General features: G+C 34.9%; 1 long non-coding RNA gene across 2 annotated transcripts; it reads right to left on the bottom strand.

The window, feature by feature from the left end:
* Positions 1-883: 883 nt before the first annotated feature.
* LOC125694357 (uncharacterized) lies at positions 884-16,214 on the bottom strand. Of its 2 annotated transcripts, XR_007377526.1 has the most exons (5): positions 16,179-16,210; positions 11,409-11,472; positions 9,549-9,724; positions 4,058-4,259; positions 884-1,397 (listed from the first exon to the last, which is right to left on the bottom strand). It is a non-coding gene; the product is annotated as an uncharacterized LOC125694357 (long non-coding RNA). The 2 variants fall into 2 exon arrangements; XR_007377525.1 differs by lacking the exon at positions 11,409-11,472 and having other exon boundaries at positions 9,549-9,769; positions 16,179-16,214.
* Between the last annotated feature and the right edge of the window lie 1,610 nt (positions 16,215-17,824).

Here is a 17,824-nt window from a genome sequence, read left to right as displayed (position 1 = left end):
GCTCCAAGTAGGTCCCGGAAGAGATCAAAGTTGGCTCTCCTAAAGTCCAGAGTAGCAATCCTACTTTTTGCTTTGCTTCTTCCACTCAAGATCTTGAACTCCATCATCTCGTGGTCACTACAACCCAAGCTGCCCCTGACCTTTACTTCCTTGACAAGCCCTTCCTTATTAGTGAGAATAAGGTACAGCAACACCCCTCCCCTTGTTGGTTCCTCCACCTACATCAGAAAGTTGTCTTCAGCACACTGTAGGAACCATCTGGACCGCGTGTGCCTTATCCAGTAAGTATCTGGATATTTGAAGTCCCCCATAATCACCAGTGCCTGGGATTGTGACTCTACTTCCAGTTGCTTATGGAAAGCCTCATTAACCTCCTCCTCCTGATCAGGGGGCCTGTAGTACACACCCACAACAGTGTCAGCCATACCAGCCCACCCCTTGGTTCTCACCCACAAGGTCTCCACTGCTATGCCACTTTCCCCCAGGTGGAGTTCAATACATTCTAGCTGCTCTCTCACATAAAGAGCAACTCCACCACCCAGCCTCACCAGCTGATCTTTCCAAAAGACCACATAGCCCTCCATGACAACATTCCAGTCGTGCAAGCTGTCCCACCATGTCTCTGTGATTGCAATGAGATCAAAGCTGTGCGACCGCACACAGATCTCCAACTCTTCCTGTTTATTTCCCATACTGCACGCATTCTCTCCATCCTTTGTATGAGACATCAACTGATTATTGAATAATCTGAACTTCAGCCGACCCTAAAATAAAAATTATTTTGATTCAAATAATATGATGAATTAGCGCATCAGACATCATGGAAAAAAACAAAAACAAAAACTTGTCTCCAGGAAGTTCTCTACACTTCATTCATTGCCAACTAATTGCAAATTTTCAGTTATGGATTCAGGTACCAAACCCCAAAGAGGACAAGCTAGAAACAGATAAAAACTTTTTCTCTCCCTTTACCAAGTCCAGTACATCTCCTTCCTCCTTCTTAGTCTGAACTCGTCTTGCTTTTTCAGTCCTTTACATTCAGTCCCTTCTAGCCCTTCGGTGAGGCAACAGGCAGTGCAGGAGGTCATGGTCAGTGCACAGAAGTTTCTTTCTGCTGATCCCTCTTCCTTAATCTTTTTCTTCTCTTCCCCCTTCTTATTTTCTGTGATCCAACACAGGTTATTTAAGACCTATAAGCCCCTTGGGAGTGTTTCTGCTCTGGCATTGGTTCCCCCACAGCTTCAGTGTAGGTTGCACTTTTAGATATAGTACCATTTTTGGCAGCCAGTGCCTTTGTCCGAGTGTACTTTTCAAGTATGTCCTCAGAAAGTCTCCTTCCATGTGCATTTTTCATTTCTTCTCTCCACGCAGTGCAGTATCAGGGGCAGAAAAAAATACTGGAAGAGTGAAGGTAGAATCAGATCAGTTGGAAGAACAAGACCAGCCTGCTGCACTGCTTACTGGAGCGGCTCTCAAATAGCCATACAGAATGTTCATTCTGAACCATAACTATCTAAATATGTTAATCTCTGTTTAACAAAACAGTCCAAGAGTTCAATACATTTTCTAAACAACTGTCTAATCTTCAATGAAGATGGGCCTTTCTAAAACAGGACAAAAGCTCTGTTGTGATTCTTTGATCTTTCCAGATTCTTTCAAATCTTACAACTCTACATAGATCAGCAGTAACAAAGATGCTTTAAACTACTTCCCAAAGAAGGGTAGCCTATGTTAATGGGGATCACTTGGATCTAAAATTAGTTTCTGGTAACATCTCTCTCCTGTGCAGAATCTCAGAAATAAGAAACTTCATTGGAAAAGCTGTTGAATATCAGTTTTCACTCACTACCCTCACCATGACTTTCTAGTAATCACCCAAATAATGCTTACAGTGATTTTTTTTTCCTCCTTATTCTTCCATTGATAATTCACCATACAACTCTCTTCCCCACACCTTTCTCTCCCTCAGACCAACACCTTCAACACCTAGGCTAGAAACTGTTGGGATAAGGAGAGATTGGCATGTTTTTTAGGTATGTGACAACTTCTTTTCCCTGCAGGCATCATGATCCTCAGGAAGACTGAACTCATGAACTTTTCTCTTTATTAGTGGCCATAAATATAAAACAGTAAAGTAAGGATATGAATTCTTAACATGGAAATAACAGCATGTTTTATATTCACCCAAAGCTAGATAATGGTGGTAGTGATATTAGTTACATAGAGTGGAGGAGGTCTAAAGATCTATTACTGTAAAAAAAAAAAAAAAAAAAAAAAAAAGTACTCATGCTTTTCTTCCTCACAGGTGCCTGGGCATTCTATACATGTACTACTGTAACAGGAAAATAGTGGTGGTTTGTCATTTACATATGCATAATATTATGCTTATATAATAACTTACTATGAATCTGAAAGTTTTTCTAAATATATTACCAAAATTAGAAATTCATTGTGATAATAATTTAACAGTGGTTGAATAGATTTCTACAAAGCTGGCTCTATTGTGAAACAATCAGAAAAGATACTTTCCTCTTCCCAAAATTTAACTTGTTTTTTATAAATCTACTAGGATTACATGTGTTATAGGTAAACCTGGTATGCAGCTCAGCACCACACAGTCATTTGCTTGCTCTTGGTGGGATGAGGAGATAACTGAATAAAAAACTATTAAGTAGAACTTCTGGGTTGAGATAAAACTATTTACTAAGACAGAAAAAGCAAAGGAAAATAATAATAGAAATGACAATAATATAATATGTGTGTAGGAAACAAAAGATGCACCAAACAATCACGTACCACCCACTGCCCAATACCCAGCCAGCCCTTGATCAGCAGCTGCCCCTCAGCCAATTGCCCAGACTTTTTAAAGTTTTTGCATGTCACATTATATGAAATATGTTACTGGTCAGCTTAGGTCAGTTTTCCTTGTTCTGTGCCCTTTCAGCTCCTTGCGCCCCCTCAATCTCCCTCACTAGAAGGACAGTATAAGAAGCTGAAACACCCTTGACTCTGTACAGTACTGCTTAGCAACAACTAAAACATCACTGTGTTATCAACATAGCTTTTCTACCTAAGCCAATACATAGATAATACCATACCAGACAGTATGAAGGGAAAAAAATCCTGTCCCAGATGATACCACCACAACATGGTAGTAAAATATTATAAAAGTAAAATAAAACAATAGATATCTAAGCTGACACAAAACTTATACTGCGCTTGGTGCCAAGAGTGGTGCTACTCTTTCTCTTTGAAAGGACATTTAAAAAAAACAAATTTGCTTCTGTTAGGCGTAATAATATTTGTTCTATTTCTTTTTGATAACAACTAGGAAACAGGCCACATATACTAATAGATCATTCCTACATTGCAATTTATTTTTTCTTAATTTTATATGAAGTTTTAGAAACAGAGAGCAGCATAAAAGTTAATATTTCTATTCTGAATTCTCTAATTTGATACTTTTATTCACTAAACTAGAAAATTTGTAGATCGGTCCATCAGTGGAGAGATAAGGGACAGCATTCCCTCCTTTTGACAATTCTGACAGAATGCTAGTTGAACCTATATATGGGAAAATAATAACATATGAATTTTTGTGGATAAGTTGATGACTAAATGATTTTGCAAAATGTAAAATTAACAGCATAAAAACAGTACAAAAAGCACAAAAGCTTTAAACCTACCATTGTCACTGCTTCTTTGTTTGATATTTACAGGCATTAGAACCAACCCATCATTCCATTCTGTCACAGAATTTTTCAGGACTTTTTCTCTTTTAAATATTTTTCCTTTTCAAATATTTAAAATGAAAGGAAAATTATTATGAAAAGAATTTTTTTTACTTATCGATGCACATAGTGAAAAGATTGTGTTTTTCACAAAATATTTAATACCTGTTCTATAATCCTCAGTGATAATTTATTGTAGTGTACCTAATTTCAGGTTTTTCCTATGTTAGATTACTAATGCAGTCCAGTCATGCAAATCAGACAAAAAAAAAAAAAAATGGGAGCCAAAATCACAGTAGTTCTCATAATAGAATGATTGAGCTTACCTGTAGGACAGCCTAGACTTGTATACAAGAGTAAATCAATCATAAATCCTGATTGAAACAAGCTTCTTTGTTAATTTTCACAGCTACCAGATTCTCTTAGGTGCACAGATTCCAAACTGATAGACTGGTGAGCAGTTGCTAGACACCCAACTATAAACTTGAGTAGATAAATACTTAATTTTTTGAAATACTGGACTTGTACCTGTAAGAAGAAAAAAATTCAATACCACAATTACTCTTGACATTAAAAACTTGCATATTCAAAATAATTTCTATTTGGCTGTTTAATCTGTTTGACACCATACTACTTCTTTACGTTTTAACTCTGACAAAATTAATTAAGAGGATCCGCCAGAAAATATGTAATTTTCATAGAATGGCCTGGGTTGAAAAGGACCACAGTGATCATCTAGCTTTAACTCCCCTACTACGTGCAGGGTTGCCAACCACTAGACCAGGCTGCCCAGAGCCACATCCAGCCTGGGCTTGAATGCCTCCAGGAATGGAGTTTCCATGGAGTTTTCTTTTGCTTGTGTTACTCAAAATCCACCCATAAAATACTACACTTTCATCATCATTTTCAAGTGTGATAAGCTGAAATTCAAAGTCTGCTTCCGTATTTGGGCTTACTCCTACTAAATATTTTTTTTTCCTGACATACTTTATCTGCAATTTTGTTGTCTCCCACAAGAACACATCTTTGAACACATTTATTATTTTGCAGACACTGTTCTACTTACAGTGCTTTACCTTTAGCCACTCTCAAGCACACCTCAGTAGCATGGCTTAGATCTTTCAGTTCTTACATTTAAGTCAATGTGAAATTCAGTTGTGTCATTGTGCTCCTATTCATTTAGAATCTAACACGGACTTTGTTTTTTAACAGCTGCTTCTTTACATCATGCTCTCACCATGTCCACTGTGCACATTTATTTAAATATATGTATTCTGCAGCTGTATAAACTACATGTGGGATGAGCAGCAAGCTTTGAAAACACTTTGCCATATTCCTCCATGAATACTGTTACTGTGCACTGGAAAATTCACAGCCTAAGATTCTGCGTATTTGTCTTTCCTAACTGAAAAACAAAATCTTGATTGTAATTATTTTTGCATCAGATAAAGATCATTGTCACTTGATAAAAAGATTTATCCCTGCACCATGGAAAGGTTACAAAAGACCAGAAAGATCTCTTCATGAAAATATTTTGTGCAAATATCTTGTCAGAAAACAAGATTTGTTTATTTTTTTACTTATAGATGCACATGGTGAAAAGATTGTGTTTTTCACAAAATATTTAATACCTGTTTTGAGATTTGTTTATGAATCTCATTCAACACTGTATAAATGAATTTTCTCTTTCTAATGAAAGAGACAATTTAGTGTATCTTACAATCAAGACCATGAATTTGATAATAAGAGACAATACATGGCAGTGAAAACCACTGACCAGAATTAGATGCACTTAATGCTAAGTGTTAATTTGGGTTATTAATAACAATGGCAGATCATTTTCTAGAGATATGAAAAAGTGTACATAAGATAAGAAAGTTCTCTCTCTTTTGTAAAGCAATATTTCCTTGGGGGAAAAAAAAAAAAAAAACCAACACTAAGTTCTTTAGAATTTTTTTATTGAAATTACTATATATATATATACACACACACACACACACACACACAAAATATACATAATTTAAGAATTCTGTAACACAATGAACAGATATGCAGTTTCAAATACTTATAAATATTGGAGTAATTCTTCACATTGCAAGATCCATTTCTTTCTATGTATAGGCTTAACTTAATAAACCCAGGCTATCACAGATACGAAATGCCCATTCCTTGAGCTGGCATAAATCTGTATTTCAACTAAAAAAAAAATCAATACATCCACTGAAGTACAATCAGTCTTCTACAATATATTAACTGAAATCCTTACACTAAACTAGAGAAAGTATCAACTTTGGATTTAATTGTGTGACAAAGGAAGTAACAGAGTTACAACTTCAGGCTGAATGTGAAAGGAAAACAAAGGTGATTGATATACGTAGATCATAATATTTTTTTTAAACAGAAATAAAGCTCACAGTATATATAGAAAGTGTGAATAAGTAAATAAAATTACTGGAGGCATTAATGGAAGAATCAAGAATTTAGATAAATTCTGTAAATAACAGTATATTTTTTCATCAGGAATAGTATCATCACAATAATGCGATTGTGGTTTTACTTTCTATATTTTGCAGTCAATATTTTAAACAACTTACCAATATTTCCAAAGATGGCATCTGATACACACATCCTCCTTTGAAATTGTATTAAACTTACACATCCTTAATATTTGAATTGCATTCTTTTCTCTTTCGTGCTAATATATCACTTTATTAATAATCAAGGAAAATTCCAACTGGATTAAATAGATTTCCATACGGCAATCTGACCTAGAGCAAACTCTTCACCATATCTTGAAACTTTCTTTTTTGGCCAGACTTGCTTTTAAATTACCTGATAATATTTCATTCCAGATCTTCACATTGATGTGTTTCCAAATTTAGTTGTGTTCTATGGTTAATTAGATGCACACTTGCATAATTCATCAAATTCTCTAATAAAATTGTCTATTCAGTATTTCCATAATAATTTTACTGACACTAAGTTGTAGATTAAATCCATCTGTAGGAATCTTGCTGTGATCTTTACTGTAGGCTTTTGAATCCATAATATTTTCTACCACAGTTCTCTCTCATGGTAGTTCCTGCAAGATCCCCACCATACTCCTGCATAAAGAACCTTCTGCACACAAATATAAAGATACTTCTTACAGACATCTAAATTGATGTATCGTACGTTGCCTAGAAATAAATTTCTACAGTCACATAAACATAATTTAAAAATTAGATGAATAGCATCAAGGACAAGGGGAAATGGTTTGGAGTTGAGGGAGGGAAGATTTAGGTTGGAAATCAGGGGGAAGTTCTTTACAGAGGGAGTGGTGAGGTGCTGGAACAGGCTGCCCAGAGAGGTTGTGTACGCTCTGTCCCTGGACATGTTCAAGGCCAGATTGGATGGGGCCCTGGGCAGCCTGGTCTAGAATTAAATGGGGAGGCTGGTGACCCTGCATGGCATGGGGGTTGGAGATTCATGATCCTTGATGTCCCTTCCAACCCTAGCCATTCTGTGATTACATTAATTTCGGGTATTGGAGTTACACTAAACCTTTCAAACACTTCCTTGTTAATGTACAAGCTCTATCTGAAAAATCATCTCTTCATTGGAAATTCTTCTAGAAACTTTCTCCAAAAGAATGATTTGACAAACTGTTCAGTAGAAATTCTAGAGAAAATGTATCTAAAGGTTAAAATTTGAGATGAAAAAAGCCCCACAGAAATATTATACATTAAAATAAAAAAATATAGAACCAAGTCTCCTGTAAGAAATTCACACTTTGAAGGCAGTGCCTTGTACGGTAGGAAAAATCACACATCTTACACACTACTTACATGCTGAGAACACCACCTTTTCCTTTTCTTCTACAAATAGCATATTTGAGCTGTCTAGATATCTTGTATTTTAAAGAAACATCACACAGAAAATGAAACTACCTGCAGACTGAATCATTGCATTGAAGAAAGGAAAACAACATGGGTATTTCTGTCACTAGGTGCCTAAAGCCCTTTTCAGGTTAAAAGCCTTCCTAGAATTCATCATAAATACTCCTGCGCCACTGTCACTACCCATTCATGCCTTCAAACTGTGTGTGTCTGCATCTGCTAACAACTACAGAATACATGATGTGCATGCATGTTCCTGACAATTCTGGCTGCAAAATTACATACACATCTCATCATGAAGCAGCTTGCAAGTTTCATCAAGGACCTTATCTTTAGTTTATATCCAGACTTGTATGAAGTTATCCAATAGTTTGAAAGTAAAGCTCTTGAATGATGATTCTTACTACTAAGAACATCATTAACAAACTCTTAAATCCATTAATCTTTGTGAACTACATGAAATGAGAAAAAAAAAAAAAAACAGAAAGTCCTAACAAAGCTGATTTTTTTTTTATTATTTTATTTTATTTTTATTCTGGGGGGGTGTTATTTCTAGCTCATTTCCTGGGACTTCAGAAAAACCTGCTAGGTTTTTCCTAGTTTGCTAGTTAGATGTGAAATTAATTAAATGTTCGGTGTTCTGTTTTCCTTACTCAGATATATTTACTGAAGTGATAAATTCTTTCTTTGTGTATTCTACTGCATGGTGTTTGGAGAAGAAATGATCTCTCAGTACAAGGTTTTGGTCATATCCTTTGTAAAATACTGATAATACAAATATTTTTCTGAGAGTAATCTTGAAGTGCAAGGGTACATATACATAATTATGAACCTACTGGTATTTGATGTAAAAGCCTTCAGTCTTTCTTACTGAGAACACAGTAAGTTTGATATTCAAATAGCTGTTATGGAATATCTTGATATATAACAACATATACCAAGAGGTGATATGAACTGCCCAATTTGATATATGTCAATATAATAATGTCAATAAATCAGTAGACTGAATTTATTTTTCCATAATTTAAGCAATCTAATCAGGAAATAGAATAAAAATCTCAGAAATAGCAGGACTATGAGTTCTAGTCAGCAAGTATACCTCAAAATTCCATTCTCCTTTCAATTTTTCTCTATGCTTCAGCAATTTGTAGTTTTTATTACTGTCACTGCCTCTTGTAACTCATTCTGTCAGTTGCTTCTTGCAAATCATTCAGCTGTCCTGTAGCTTATTCCTAAATTCAGTAATAAAAATATCTACAACATACTTTATTTCACTGCATTTTGCTGTAGACGTTGCACTGTGTATGCATAACACAACATTACCTTCTACAGATGCACATCTTTGCATGTGGCTTGTTGCCATTTGGAGTCCAACTAGGTTACAGAGCTGCTAACTGCAGTTAGGAGGTCAAACCTACTGACTTTATTTTCTTTACTAGAAAGATTGCAACTATTTTTCTACTTGCCATGAACATCTCATTCCTATTAATAAAACTTGCTGTGTTCTCCCTTTAAAAGATATCTACTGTAAGTGGGAACACACTGTCAATGAGACAGACAAATGTGTAATGAGTTCAATATAAAAACAAAATGCATTAAAAGACAGTAGGCCCTAAAGTGAGTGAAGAACAGAATTACAAATTAATATACTTCTCAGTTTACATTACACAGATCTGAGTTTAACTCTAATAGCTCTGTGTGAATATACATGCGCTGATGTTATATAATTAGTAGTAGTGATCAGGGTAATAATTAATCTGTCCAACAGCTCTGACACATGCTGAAATTTCATTACTCGCAAATACCTAAGAATATTATAAACAATATAATATACGTTATAAAATGATATTGTTTGTGTAATATATATTATAAATACAAATTTTTAGTATAAATTAAGTATGATTTTACCATTTAATTGCACAAATTAAGAGAAACATACCTGTAGCACTTCGGATCCTCTCAGAAATTATGTGGAGGTACAAAGCAAATACTTAAATTTCATTACCTCTCATTCAACTTAGCCTTTCAAACACAAGAATATTCACCTCCATTCTTGTTCAGTAGATTTCATGGCAAAGTCAGCTGCATGTCCAAAGCATAAGTCACCTTTGGTTGCTGAAACGTTCAAGTTCATTGAATTACACTAGAAGTTTCTTTTGGCTGCAATGAAAATGTTGCAAAAAACTGGTAAAGATATGGAGAAAACAGAATGTAAACAGTAGTAGGTATTTCTTTAAAATTCAGTCCCTCCAAAGAAAGGGATTGCTTGGTTAAAAGACAGTTTACATGTTTCCAAATACTTCAACAGGATTTTTCTCAAACTAAGTTCTGTTCAAGCAATTTACTCATGTAGTTCTTAGAGACAGGAAGCAATAAGGGCTTTCAAATATATTTACCAAATATCCCTCTGCAACAAGAATGATTTACGGCTTGTTCACACACCATTTTTCAGAAGCAGCTGTGTGAACTGAAGACATTACCATCGCACCCACTGCCAGCTGCTTGCTCATGCCAAAAGTTATCGCACCCTCAGGTCTGCCTGGGTTCTGCTGCTCTTGTTCTTCTCCAGCCTACTGCAGCCAGAATAAGAGAACAGCAGCCCACCAGCTAAGCCTCCTTTTCTAGGCCAAAGGCAGGCTCTTAGCGCTCAAAACACTATGCAAGGAAATTTGATGGAAATCACTGGCTTTCAACTGTGAGGTGGTGCTTCACAGTACCAGTCAGTTGTGAAAGGCAAATGAAACTGCTTCACATAAGACCTTGAGTTAGGAACTTCATGTCTGATTTTCTGTAATTGTGTCATTATGTGATACAATACAACAAGCAAAGGCTTTGAGCAGATAAAGACTGTGTCGGAAAAACATTGCTGTGAATTTAAAAAGAACAATTAGTATTGCACTAATTGCTCTTTTTCTGCAGTTGAATAACATGGAAATAAAGCAATTATTGAAAATGAAAACATCTGCAACTTATCACAGAAAATTTTCAAACTTTACTGTTGCATATGGTACGTAAAAGGGTGTTTGGATAAACACACTATATCCTATTTTTCTTTACAAAATAAAAATGAACAAACTAAACCGGGGAACACATAGGTTTGATTAACTAATTATCTCCAGTTAATATTAAATGCGGTATTCTGTTAGTTTGCAACATGAGATTGAAAATTATTGTACATAATTTTCACATGACAAAAGCAGTGAATAATGGGACAAGAATATGAATATTGGTTGGATGAGGGTCACAAATATGAGGCCAATATTTCCAGAATGCATTAGAATGGTAAAAGTGGGAAAGTCATCCTACTCTTCTGACATTTGAAGGCCTCGGGGAAGACCTACAGCCTTGTATAGCATAAACTATTCTGAATTATTTCATCACAAACATACAGAATGTCCCTTGTGGCTTTTAAACTAAGCACTTGCTCACACTTCTCTTTTATCAGAGACGTCCATGTTGCTTTCAAATGGACAGGAAGGATTAGCAAATTAGCATCCTTGATCATAAATTTTGCAAGTAAGAAGGTTTAGAAAACAGTGAAAGTGTAGAATAATTGCTTAATCTTCAAAATAAAAGACACCATGAGAACTCGAAAAATTTAAAGGAGTACCATAAGGAAAGAAAAATTTTCTATGTTCTCTGCTCTGTAAGTTAATACTGATTTTTTTTTCTTTAAGAAGATTTTAAGATACAAATCATCCCTTCTACTTAAAAGGAGAAATAGTTAATGGAAGTGAGTTAATGACGAAAATTGAATAATTTCCTTTATGATTTCTATCAATTGCTTATTGACATGTACCTGTTTCACATTACCCAAGTCACTGTTGAACAAGAAAATAGACTGGATGATTTTCTCAGTTGCCCTGTTTTAATAGATAAAAAATTAAACATGTATTTTTTATTAATAATAAATTTAATAGTATTATTATTAAAAATTCATAATCTGGTAATGAAAGAAAAAAGTGACTTAAATATTTCACAGATTTGCATCTTTTTCATTTAAAATATAATAAATTTGGTGAAGGTCTATTTTAGATCATTAGAGACAGAATTCCTCAAGAATAAAAGTCATAAGTGAGGTTCGCAAGTGGAACTTCTAGTGGTTTTTTTTGCCTTAAGCAATGCATAGAACAGCAAAGAAACACAAATGAAATTAAATAAAATGGTTGGCAAACACCTTAGAATTCTATATTATTTTTTTGTATGAATTCCTAAGATTGTACAAATATGCAAGTGTTACAAAAGCTCTTGTAAAATGGGTGTAACAGAATGTAAGCATCTGTAAAGTAAGTTCAGCAGTGGAATCTCATCATTATGCATATATTTTATGAAGGGTATGATGAATGCATTATGTACTATAATACAATGCTTTGGAATGGTAACACAAACCATAGAGAGATGGAGCAAAAAGAAACAAACCAACAAGGTGACTGTAAACAAGCCATTGACCCAAATGCAATGGTAATCCAGACATTGTCACAAGAAGTGCACTGATAAATGATTTCCTCATAGACTTTTTTCATTGTAAGTAACAAGGTATAAGTAGTGAAAGAACTATTTTCACTCAACATATTCAAAAATTCTGAATGTATATGCTACGGTAAGAGCATGAACAAAGTTCATTTACCAGAGTTACAGGAAAACTACAAAATCATGGGGAATCCTTCCAGTGTTTTATTAATTTTTTGCCTAGTTACATTTTTCCTCCCTCCTAATCCATTACATGTAATGAACACAAAATTACTAGAGGATGTAAGCTATAGGCTCCAGCTATTTATTTCTATATGGTAGTGTTTATGCCCTCATAAAAATGCAGAGGGGTTTATATGTTCTGACTTTGTAGTTCAGTTCAGTTTACTCATCTTCACTCTAAGAATGATAGCCATATTTACTAAGAAACTATATTTGGTATTTGAATAGTGAACAACAGAACTGAAGCTAGATGAGATTTATATTGATAATTAAATTATTGTATAATATATGATATTATAAATATATGAATAGTTTTATATCAATAATTAAGCTTTTAAATTATAAATAAAATTATAAATTAATAAACTAGTAAATTTATGATAAATAAATAAATTAAATTTTACTTCTCAGAGTACATTAGGTTATGTTTAACTTCAAATGGATTGGTTAATATCTTCGGTCCTGTAGTTATTGACTTAAGTTTGCTACATGTAGTCCACTTTAGAAAAACCTCATCTTTTAACAGGTGGTAAATTTAAAGGACTAGAACTTAATCTATTTCTAAAACAGTAATAGCCAGCTAATATTTTCATATTTTGCAATCCCCTTTGCAATCCATGTACTTAGGGAAAGCAAGATCAGTTGCTCTTCTAAACAAATCAAGTACTCATCTTACTTTTTCAAAGAAAAAAAGAAACGTGTTTTGGTTTTATTTTCTTTATTTTGATATATGTAACTTAATAGTACAGAAACAAAGTGGTAGCACTAGGTAGCAAAATACCTATCAGCTCCCTGTATTCAGAAGAACTAGCTATATACAGGAAAAATGTCTTCTGTGCCTTTTACAACTTTACATTGAGATTACTAAACTCAGCCAATCACTCAGAGTATGATTCTTTTATTAAGGATTAAGTTGGATTAAGGATTAATCATGGCAACTGTATAAGACACTATCTGAGAAGTTGATTCATTCTTCTATGACTAAAAATCTCAAATGAGAATTTTAGGGGGCCAGAAGAAACCTATAAAAGATAACTAATTTATTAATGAAAGACATCTAACCTTAGGATGTATAGCTGTAGCATATGGCAGATGTATTACTCTTATTACAGTTTTTTAGCTAAAAAAAAAAAAAAGGAAAAAAATAGCATAAGCAGAGCAAATTTCATACTGTCATAAATTGACTTGCAATATTTACTGATACATATATACTGTGAGCTATACCCAAATCTAAAAGGATTACTTGGCTCTCTTTGTATGTTTGCCAGCGACAACAGAGTTTTTGCATCTTTCTGTACTTTAACCTTCCCTTTAACTTATCTGAATACTTAAGTATTACATTTTGCACCGTGGGAAATATCAAAATTTCAGCTATCTAGAAAAGACTTAATCTAAAATTTTAATGCAATTACATTATCATTTAGAGCTAAAGATATATATGGGTGTTAATTAGGATGCTTGCAAACAATGGAGGCAGACATCTATATCAGTGGATCAGATCAGTACTTACATACTAAAAATACATACATAAATATACAAAAATGTGTACTTGTTTTTCAGTGGTTGGTACTGGGTCTAATTCTGTTACAATGTTTTCATCAGTGACATGCATGAATTGATAGAATCCACACTAAAACACAAAGCTGGGAGGAGTAGATAGCACACCAGTAAGCTGTGCTGCCATTCAGTGAGACCTAGGCAGGCTGGAGAATTGGGCAGAGAAGAACATAATGAGGCTCAGCTAGGACAAGTGTAGAGTCCTATACCTGGAGAGGAATAACTGCACATGTCAGTACAGGTTAAGAACTGACCTGCTGGAGAGTAGCTCTGCAGAAAAGGACCGGATGTCCTGGTAGACAACCAGTTGGTCATGAGCCAGTAGAATTTTTGTGGCCAATAGTATCCTAGGGTGCATTAAGAAGAGCACGGCCAGCAGGTCAAGGGAAATGATCCTCCTCCTCTACTCTGCCCTGGTGAGGCCACAACTGGAATACTGTGTTCAACTGTGGGCTCCCCCAGTTCAAGACAGACGGAACTTCCAGAGAGCAACCAGAAAAGGAGCACAAAGATGAGCGGCCTGGAGGAACTCCTTTATGAGAAAAAGGGTGAGAGACCTGGGACTGCTCAGCTTGGAGAAGTCTGAGGGAGGATTTTATCAACACTTGTAAATACCTAAAGGGTGGTTGTGAGTCAAGGGGGATGGGCCAGGCTCTTTTCAGTGGTGCCCAGCAACAGGACAATGGGCAATGATCACAAGCCAGAATACAGAAGATTCCATCTCAAGATATCTCAGCCAACTCCTATGATTCTGTGATATTTCTGAATTCACTAAGAACACTGAAGTATTAGTTGTGTATTATTAATATTTATATTATAACATCTTAATTCATAGATTTCCATGGAATGAGATTCTACTTATATCTAGTTCCTCAGAATCAGAAGTCTGAACTCTGTAAACAAGCATAAAAACATCAAGACTGAAATATGAATGCAATTATAGTCACAGTAAAAGACTAAAGACATAGCTGAGTAATATAGTGAATCTAGCCATACTGAATAGTTGCAGAACCCACTCTTATCAGCCAAAGCTTACTAAAAGCAGGTGGAAAAGCTGTTCTTTTGGCTTCTTCATGTTTGTCCTGCAGTTAAATAATTTGAGTTTGCAGAGCTATTCATTCATCTTCTCTCAGAAGAGATATATTCATTTCAAAAAACACTTAAGTTAATTTCTTCAAATACTGCGTATGGGAAAATCAAAGGAGTAGACTGGAGGAAAATAAAAGCAGAATGAACAACCCTCCTAGTTAGTAAAACTTCTACAGGACATAAGCCTTCACTCACACTCAATATTTGTAACGTTAAATCAGAAAGGAGGATTTCCAATATTTTCTGATAAAAACGATGCAGCATGCTTTTCAGTACCTACCAATAAATTCTGTGTTGTCTTTTTAAAGCTATTCAAACCCTTCTTGAATAAGATCTTTGTCTCTCTATTTGTTACAGCAGTTATTTTACTAAGGGGAAAAAGGGCCCCACAAAGAATTAAAATACAGAAAACACGTAAAACTTCTGTATACAGTATGTTCATACTGTTTTTCCATTTTAGAATTTCTTAAGATGTACAGATATCATCTTGAAGACATCTATTTTAGTTCTTTCTTTAGGGAAAAGTATAAACAATGAGTCAAGAATGTTCCAAGCCAGAGATAGAATGTATTTTATAGTTCTTCAGAGTATTTCACAGTATGGAAGATTATTAATAGCACGTTAAGCAGTGAGAAGTACCATCAATTAGTTTACATCCTGTATTTAAGCACTCAGCAGAATTAATGTCTGAACAAAAAAAAAAAAAAAAAAAAAAACCCCACAAAACTGCAAATGAGCATTTGTATCAAATCCAGTCTACCTCTCAATCATGCAAATCATGGAATTTCTTAAATCCAAATACCTTATAGTCCCCAGAAATTTCTTCTCCTTTGTCTACCGATCAATAAAATTTATAAGTATCTTGCTGGTTTTTAAGTGGATGCCTTGAAAATCATTTTTTGTTAAATTTTGCTAGGTTTGCCTTAGTTATATGAATTATTAGAGATGGGCTAGGGCATATGTATATTTCCTGCTAGTGCATATGCATAAGAAATATTAAGCTAACTCTAAAGGGCAGAAAATATTTCTTTTAAACACTGGTTATACAAAAAAAAAAAAAAAAAACAAAAAAACTGTGTATTTTAACAGTTGATCTCATAATCAAAACACTTGTTGATAAGTGTGTATAATCAACAAATATACAGAGCAGTTAGGTTAGTATCTACAGAGTATATAACTAAATGACTATCACAGTAGAAAAGGATAATCAAAAATAAATGAAAACACTCACCCATACCCTGGGCTTACAGGAAAACTCCAAAGGAAGAAATCTCCAGGAAAAGACCCTGCCTTAATGGCAGCCAGCCTTAAAAGGATTCTAGGAGAGGTGGAGCCAGGCCACCCCTTCCAGTCACACAGGTTTTACCTGTGTTCCCCTAGATGTGCTTTCACCTGTGTTCCCCTAGATGACTCAGTGCTTGCCTCTGGCGATCAATCAGAGGTTCAGGCCATGATTCAAAAGTTCGCATAAAGATGTTAGGAGGAAATTTCTGTAATCATTCATTTTGAGGTTCCGAGAAATTTCTTTTTTTTTTTTCAGATAAATGGGCATAGAGTATTATTAGAGACTCCATTCAGGGTTAGAGACATTTATTTTGTGAAATGTTGGTGTTATATTCCTCTTCAGACTTAATCCTTTATCTCTCAAAAGGTGACAGTGTAGATAAACAACAATCAAGAACACTTCTAGATACAGTACCAATGAGCAATAGTGACCAGTGTAGAATTAGGAATAATTTTTAGTTATCACTCTGGCTAATGAATTAGTTCTTTGGCATCTACATTCTACATTGATTTGCTTTTCATTTTGTTAGCATACAGATTGTTGTGGATGGTGTGTGCTTTATAAAAGTAAGAATTAGAACCACTAACCTTTTTCAATCTAATTCACAAGAACCACTAGAAAGGAGGGATTTTTTATCCATCCAATTCTCAAATACATATGCATGAAAAATCTAATAATCCATGCTCAAAACATGCTAACACAGTACATTTCAGATAGGAATGAAGTAACATTCATGAAGGAAGGTTATTCTGCCATGATAATTCATATAAACCTATTGTCTGCACAGTAATGATCCTATGGTCTAATCTCCGGAAATGATCTGCCCCAGTTCTTTCAAACCCTGATCCACACTCTGAAACAGTAAACTCTTGCATATATAGCAAGGCCATGAATTATCAATTCCAAGTTACTTTCAGTGACTCAAATGGAAAAATAAATAATAAAGACTATAACTATCAACATATACAGAAGATAGCCTCAAGTACAGGTATTTCATTCCAGTTTCAGTTTCAGACACAGACATTTGTTTTGAACTTGCTGTAATATATTCTTTTTTTAATATACATCTTTTCATTGAAATACATTGTTTTAGGAAATACAATCTATAGTACTACTTCATAAATTTTATTCTGAAATATATTTGCAAAGCTCTGTATGAATAAATGTAAAACAAGGAATCAACTCTATGCTCCTCAGTGTGCATTTCTAGTCCATCTTTCAAACACAAAAAAATGTACAGATTCTATTAAATTTAACTATAGAATCACAAAATCCTAGAATGGCCAGGGTTGGAAGGGACCTCAAGGATCATGAATCTCCAGCTGGAGGTGCTCCAGTCCCCTGATCATCTTTATGGCTCTCCTCTGGACCCTCCCCAACAGCTCTCTGTCTTTCCTGTACTGGGGGCTCCAGACCTGGACACAGTACTGAGATGGGGCCTCACAAGGGCAGAGTAGAGGGGGACAATCACCTCCCTGTCCCTGCTGGCTACCCCTCTTCTGATGCAGCCTTTCAATATTTAAAGGGAAAGGGACAAGGAGAAATGGTTTGAAGTTGAGGGAGGGAGAGACTTGCTCTGCCCTCACAGTGGG

Source organism: Lagopus muta, chromosome 6 (assembly GCF_023343835.1).
Source record: "Lagopus muta isolate bLagMut1 chromosome 6, bLagMut1 primary, whole genome shotgun sequence".
Classification (NCBI taxonomy): Eukaryota; Metazoa; Chordata; class Aves; order Galliformes; family Phasianidae; genus Lagopus; species Lagopus muta.
The sequence above is the reverse complement of the archived record's forward strand: the minus strand, read 5'-3'. Positions and strand labels throughout refer to the sequence as shown.